This window comes from Zea mays, chromosome 2 (assembly GCF_902167145.1).
Source record: "Zea mays cultivar B73 chromosome 2, Zm-B73-REFERENCE-NAM-5.0, whole genome shotgun sequence".
NCBI lineage: Eukaryota > Viridiplantae > Streptophyta > Magnoliopsida > Poales > Poaceae > Zea > Zea mays.
The window spans coordinates 18,682,847-18,689,107 of record NC_050097.1 but is presented as its reverse complement, the minus strand read 5'-3'; positions in this window follow the sequence as shown (position 1 = coordinate 18,689,107).

The following is a 6,261-nucleotide window of genomic DNA, read 5'->3' as shown; positions in this document are numbered from 1 at the left end:
AGATCGACGTGGAAACATTCGCGGCTTGGGCCGCAGTCCTCGTCGTCGAGGCAGCGGCTACCGTCGGAACAGTCGGAGAGGCAGTAGTCACATGCGGTCATGAAGTCCCGCATGGCACTGGGGTTGCCAAATCCAGAGAAATCCCAACGGATGCTGGGGTCATCGTCTTCCTCGGGCCCGGAGGGCCCATAGGTCGAGACGTCCGTCAGCCGGTCCCAAGGCGACCGCATGCGAAACCCCGGAGGGTTTGAACTCGCCTCTACGAGAGTGCCCGCCAAAGCAAGGTCGCTAGGCGGGTTGAGGCTGAATCCAAATGACGTAGGATGGGAATCGGTCGGTACCTTTTGGTCGACGAACGGCGATGAAGTCACGTCGGGGACTGACTACACCGTCATCTCAGGTACGAGGGTGACGCCCAGCGAGCCTTCCGCGAGCGTGCTGGCGTCGTCCGCTTGCTCGGGATTGGCGTGTCGCGGGGAGACGGCGCTCGCCTTCGTCTCAAACGCGAGGTCGACGCCCGACGCGCCCCCCGTTGGGGCGCTAGGGACGTCGACTCGCTCGACAGCCGATGAGGCGCGGCCTCCTGCTTGGCCTTGGTTGCCCCGCCTCCTCCTCCGTTGGCGGGGGAGAGGACGGGGCGAGCTCGAATGTTGTTCTTCCACCACGCGGGGAAGACGTCGTCGATTCCGCCGCCGGCGGGCGGGCTGTCGGCCGCCATTGTCGTTGTCGCACGGCGGTGGAAGGAGTATCATGTCGTAGCTGCCGTCGAAGGACATGAACTCAAGACTCCCGAAACGGAGCACCGTCCCGGGTCGGAGAGGTTGCTGGAGACTGCCCATCTGGAGCTTGACGGGAAGTTGTTCGTCAACACGCAGCAGGCCCCTACCTGGCGCGCCAACTGTCGGCGTTTCGAGACTGGGGGGTCCCTAAGCCGATGAGTGAATGTCGCCGCGTGCCCAGCCCAGATGGGTCGATGCGAGGCCGAGCGCGAAGGGGGGAAGTGAGGTGGCCGGAGATGGGCGTGAGAGAGGTGGAAATCCCGCAGCCTTCGTGTTCGTCCCGCGCCCAGGTCGGGTGCGCTTGCAGTAGGGGGTTACAAGCGTCCACGCGGGAGAGGGAAGCGAGCGGCCCCAAGAGAGCGCCTGTCCCGTCCTCGTCCCCGCGCGTCCAACCCTCTCTAAGAGGGCCCTGGTCCTTCCTTTTATAGGCGTAAGGAGAGGATCCAGGTGTACAATGGGGGTGTAGCAGAGTGCTACGTGTCTAACAGGGGAGAGCTAGCGCCCTAAGTACATGCCGATGTGGCAGCCGGAGAGATCTTGGCACCCAGCTGGTGTGATGTCGTGGCCGTCGGAGGAGCGACGGAGCCTGGCGGAGGGACAGCTGTCGGAGCGGTTGAGTCCTTGCTGACGTCCTCCTGCTTCCGTAAGAGAGCTGAGAGCCGCCGTCGTCACAGAGCATGCGGGGCGCCATCATTGCCTATCTGGCGGAGCTAGCCAGATGGGACACCGGTCTTGTTCTCTGCGGCCCGAGTCAGCTTGGGGTAGGGTGATGATGGCGCTTCCTGTTGACGTGGCTGGCCTGCGCCCTAGGTTGGGCGACGTGGAGGCTCCTCCGAAGCCGAGGTCGAGTCTGTCTTCCATGGCCGAGGCCGAGCCCGAGCCCCTGGGTCGGGCGAGGCGGAGGTCGTTCGGCAGAGGCCAGGGCGGAGTCCGAGCCCTGGGGTCGGGCGAAGCGGAGTTCGTCGTCTTCCAGGGCTGAGCCCGAGTCCGAGCCCTGGGTCGGGCGGAGCGGAGTTCGTCGTCTTTCGGGACTTAGCCCGAGTCCGAGCCCTGGGTCGGGCGGAGCGGAGTTCGCCGTCTTCCGGGACTTAGCCCGAGTCCAAGCCCTGGGTCGGGCGGAGCGGAGTTCGCCGTCTTCCGGGACGTAGCCCGAGTCCGAGCCCGGGGTCGGGCGGAGCGGAGTTCGCCGTCTTCCGGGACCTAGCCCGAGTCCGAGCCCTGGGTCGGGCGGAGCAGAGCTTCCTATGGTGCCTTTGGCAGGGCCTGACCGCCTGTCAGTCTCACTCTGTTAAGTGGCACTGCAGTCGGAGTGGCGCAGGCGGCGCTGTCCTTTTGTCAGGCCGGTCAGTGGAGCGGCGAAGTGACGGCGGTCACTTCGGCTCTGCCGGGGGGCGTGCGTCAGGATAAAGGTGTCAGACCACCTTTGCGTTAAATGCTCCTGCGATTCGGTCGGTCGGTGCGGCGATTTAGTCAGGGTTGCTTCTTAGCGAAGGCAGGGCCTCGGGCGAGCCGGAGATGTGTCCGCCGTTGGAGGGGGGCCTCGGGCGAGACGGAAATCCCCCGGGGTCGGCTGCCCTTGTCCGAGGCTAGGCTCGGGCGAGGCATGATCGAGTCGCTCGAATGGACTGATCCCTGACTTAATCGCACCCATCAGGCCTTTGCAGCTTTATGCTGATGGGGGTTACCAGCTGAGAATTAGGAGTCTTGAGGGTACCCCTAATTATGGTCCCCGACCGTTTGTGTTGGCATCAATCACCAAAAAGGGGGAGATTGAAAGGGAGTTAGGCTTACAATTATTTCCTAAATGATTTTGGTGGTTGAATTGACCAACACAAATAATTGGACTAACTAGTTTGCTCTAGTGTATAAGTTATACAGGTGCCAAAGGTTCACACTTAGCCAAAAAAAGACCAAGAAATGGGTTCAACAAAGAAGAGCAAGGGATAACCGAAGGCCGCCCTGGTCTGGCGCACCGGACTGTCTGGTGTGCCACCAGACAATGTCCGGTGCACCACCGGACAGTGTCCGGTGCACCAGGGAACTCGACGTCTAACTTCGCACCTTCGGGAATTTTCAGAGGCGCTTCGCTATAATTCACCGGACATGTCCGGTGCACACCGGACAGTGTCCGGTGCCCCAGAGGAGAGCGACTCTGAACTCGCCAGCTTCGGATTTCTGCTTCGCTATAATTCACCGGACATGTTCGGTGCACACCGGACTGTCCGGTGAGCCAGCGGAGCAACGACTACTTCATGCCAACGGTCGTCTGCAACACATTAAATGCGCGCCAGCGCGCGCAGAGGAGCAGAGCACGCGCGGGTGGCACACCGGACAGTCTACAGGACTTGTCCGGTGCACCACCGGACAGCCAAGCGGGCCCACATCTCAGAGCTCCAACGGTCGGAACCCAACGACCAGGTGACGTGGCTGGCGCACTGGACACTGTCCGGTGGCGCACCGGACTGTCCGGTGCGCCATGCGACAGCAACCTCCACCAAACGGCTAGTTTGGTGGTTGGGGTTATAAATACCTCCAACCACCCCACATTCAAGTCATCCAAGTTTTTCACCTTCCAACCACTTACAAGAGCTAGGCATTCAATACAAGACACACCCAAGTGATCAAATCCTCTCCCGATTCCATAAAAGCTTTAGTGTTAAGTGAGAGTGATTTGTTGTGTTCTTTTGAGCTCTTGCTCTTGGATTGCTTTCTTTCTCATTCTTTCTTGAGATCAAACTCACTTGTAATTGAGGCAAGAGACACCAATCGTGTGGTGGTCCTTGTGGGAACTTTGTGTTCCAAGTGATTGAGAAGAAAAGCTCACTCGGTCCAAGGGACCATTTGAGAGAGGGAAAGGGTTGAAAGAGACCCGGTCTTTGTGACCACCTCAACGGGGAGTAGGTTTGCAAGAACCGAACCTCGGTAAAACAAATCCGCGTGTCACACTCTTTATTCGCTTGCAATTTGTTTTGCACCCTCTCTCTCGGACTCGATTATATTTCTAACGCTAAACCGACTTGTAGTTGTGATTAATTTTGTAAATTTCAGTTTCGCCCTATTCACCCCCCCTCTAGGCGACTTTTAGCGTCGGACCTCAACACCCTTCTTGACACATTCCTGTTGTCATCCATGGAACCCCTACAGTCCTTCCTTTTCTTCCCAGTCAAGGCATGCCCTCCGCCAGGATCCTCATCACGGAAACATTGTTTTCCTCCAAGGAGGCAGGAGCTTTCTTCAAATCCTTTGCCACTCTTCCTTCCATTCCTGGCATTGGGGCTCCCTTGGAGCCTTTAAGGCCAATTTCAAGCCCCTGCAGAAGATCATCAGATGATCAAACTCCGTTGTTTCTCCCATCTAGAGTTCATGAAATGGCAAACCAACTAACAACATGGTCTGCCATAAACCCTACTTTAAACCTACTCATACATGATTGAGGAATTCCGGACAATGCAAAACATAACGGGCAACAAAATGGAGCACGACTGACTACTTTAATTCGTCTCCCATATAGGAAGTGGAAAAACCCAGTCCGAAGCAAAGACTCTGCACCACCAATCCTACGGAAGAAAGAAGTAAGCAAGCAAAAACATAGCCCCAATAAAAGAAGCGTAATTCCCAGGGAAATTTGGGACAGGATACAGGAAGCAACTCACGGTGTTGTCAGGCATGGCAGTTCAGTTGACCCCAGAATATGTGGGGAATTCGGCAGCACGAAGCCCCATGGCGTCAACTGCTTCTGTGAAGGGGAGGCCGTGCGGTTGCCGCATCACGCGGGGGGATCTAGGCCGGACGCGGATCTAGGTGTCGGGGTCGGCGGGCGGTTTCCGGCGCCGATGACAAGGGCGGGGGCGGGTGCGGGGGCGGACAGCGCGAGCCGCAACGCGCGGTCGGGGTTAGCAGGGCGCGCGCCCACAACACGCCTCGTGCGATCTGCAGTGACATCGCCGCGATGGGCAGGTCGAAAGCGGACCGCAGCCCTGCGCGCGACCGCCAGTTTGGGAACCCGGGCCCCAACGGCAGGCCCGCGGCGAGGACGACACAGAGGTCGGGCGAGAACGCGTACCTCATCTCGGCCTCGGCGCGCGCCAGCTCCAGCTCCGGAGGCCCGGAGGTGGCCCAGCACCACGGCCGCGAGCGGGGCGAAGGAGTGCAGCCCGTGCCGCAGTGATCCCGACGCCGATGAGGGGCCAAGAACGGGGGCGGGGTGGCGGCCTCTTCGAAGATCTGTGCGGGGGGCAAGGGCATGGTAAGCAGAGGGATCTCGCGGGCAAGATTTCTGTGGGCGGGGGGCGAGGTTGGGGTGGTGGATGTCGCGGGCGTTGGCGCGACAGCGAAGATTGCGGGCGAGGCGAGGTCGGGGAATCGGACGCGGAGGCAGAACATGGTGCACTGTGGACGCCTACACTACAGGCTTATAGAGTAGTAGAGATTGAGGAATAATACCAAAATATTAGTAGTACACCTACCATTGTTTCTTTAGATCGTGAAATTCTCAACAAGTTTTAGGTTGTCAGTTGTTTCTTTGGGTGATTAGTGAAACAAGTTTCCAAGCAAAAGCCACACAGGTTGTTTCCTTGAGCAATTGCAACTTTTGGTTTTGCTCACTGATCGATGTTCTTCTCACTTGGGCATCACAGTACAATGCCTTCACTTCTGTAGCTTGCATACCACGAATAAAAATGACAAATCTCAACATATTTAGACGATTAACACGTCGAATATTATTTGGGAAGTATCCTAGTAGGCTAACGCCACACGACGATTTCGTCGCATCGGTCACGACCAACGCCACACGACGTTGGGGAGGAGCTCACAGCGATGCGCGTGGACTGGCTGGTCGATGGCGTCCAGGACAACTACTTTAGGGGGGGGTCCAAGTGGCACCACATCGACCCCGCATGCAACCCCATACAACAGAGCACTTGATGTTGTTGTTGCTTCGTTATTAGCACCGTTTTAAACGAAGCTCCTATACTACTATACTTATATGAAAATTTCAAATACATATTTGATTGAACTTTGTGCTTATATGATTGATGCGTTGAGTTTTTGGAGATCTTTGTCGCATCACTAACAATTTGTTAAAAAGGCACGACAATGACTTTGGTTAAGTAGGGTGGTTGGTCAGGATGCATGGAGACAATGATACGACAAGCACCTCGTCCAGCGAACATTTTACTAGTATATATTACTAATCTATAATGCTATATAGGGTGTTTGATTCTTAGAAACTAATTTATAGTCCCTTCATTTTATTTCATCTTAGTTCCTAAATTTGTCAAATACGAAAATAAAATGGAGTTTTAGTTCCCGTATTTGGCAATCTAGAGACTAACACGGAATAAAATAGATGGACTAAAAATAGTCTATAGAAACCAAACACCCCCATAATCCACTAGTTTTAACTTTGTAAAACACACCTAACCAAATCACCCCACACTAATAAACTCCACTAAATTCAACAACCAAACATCAGGCAAAC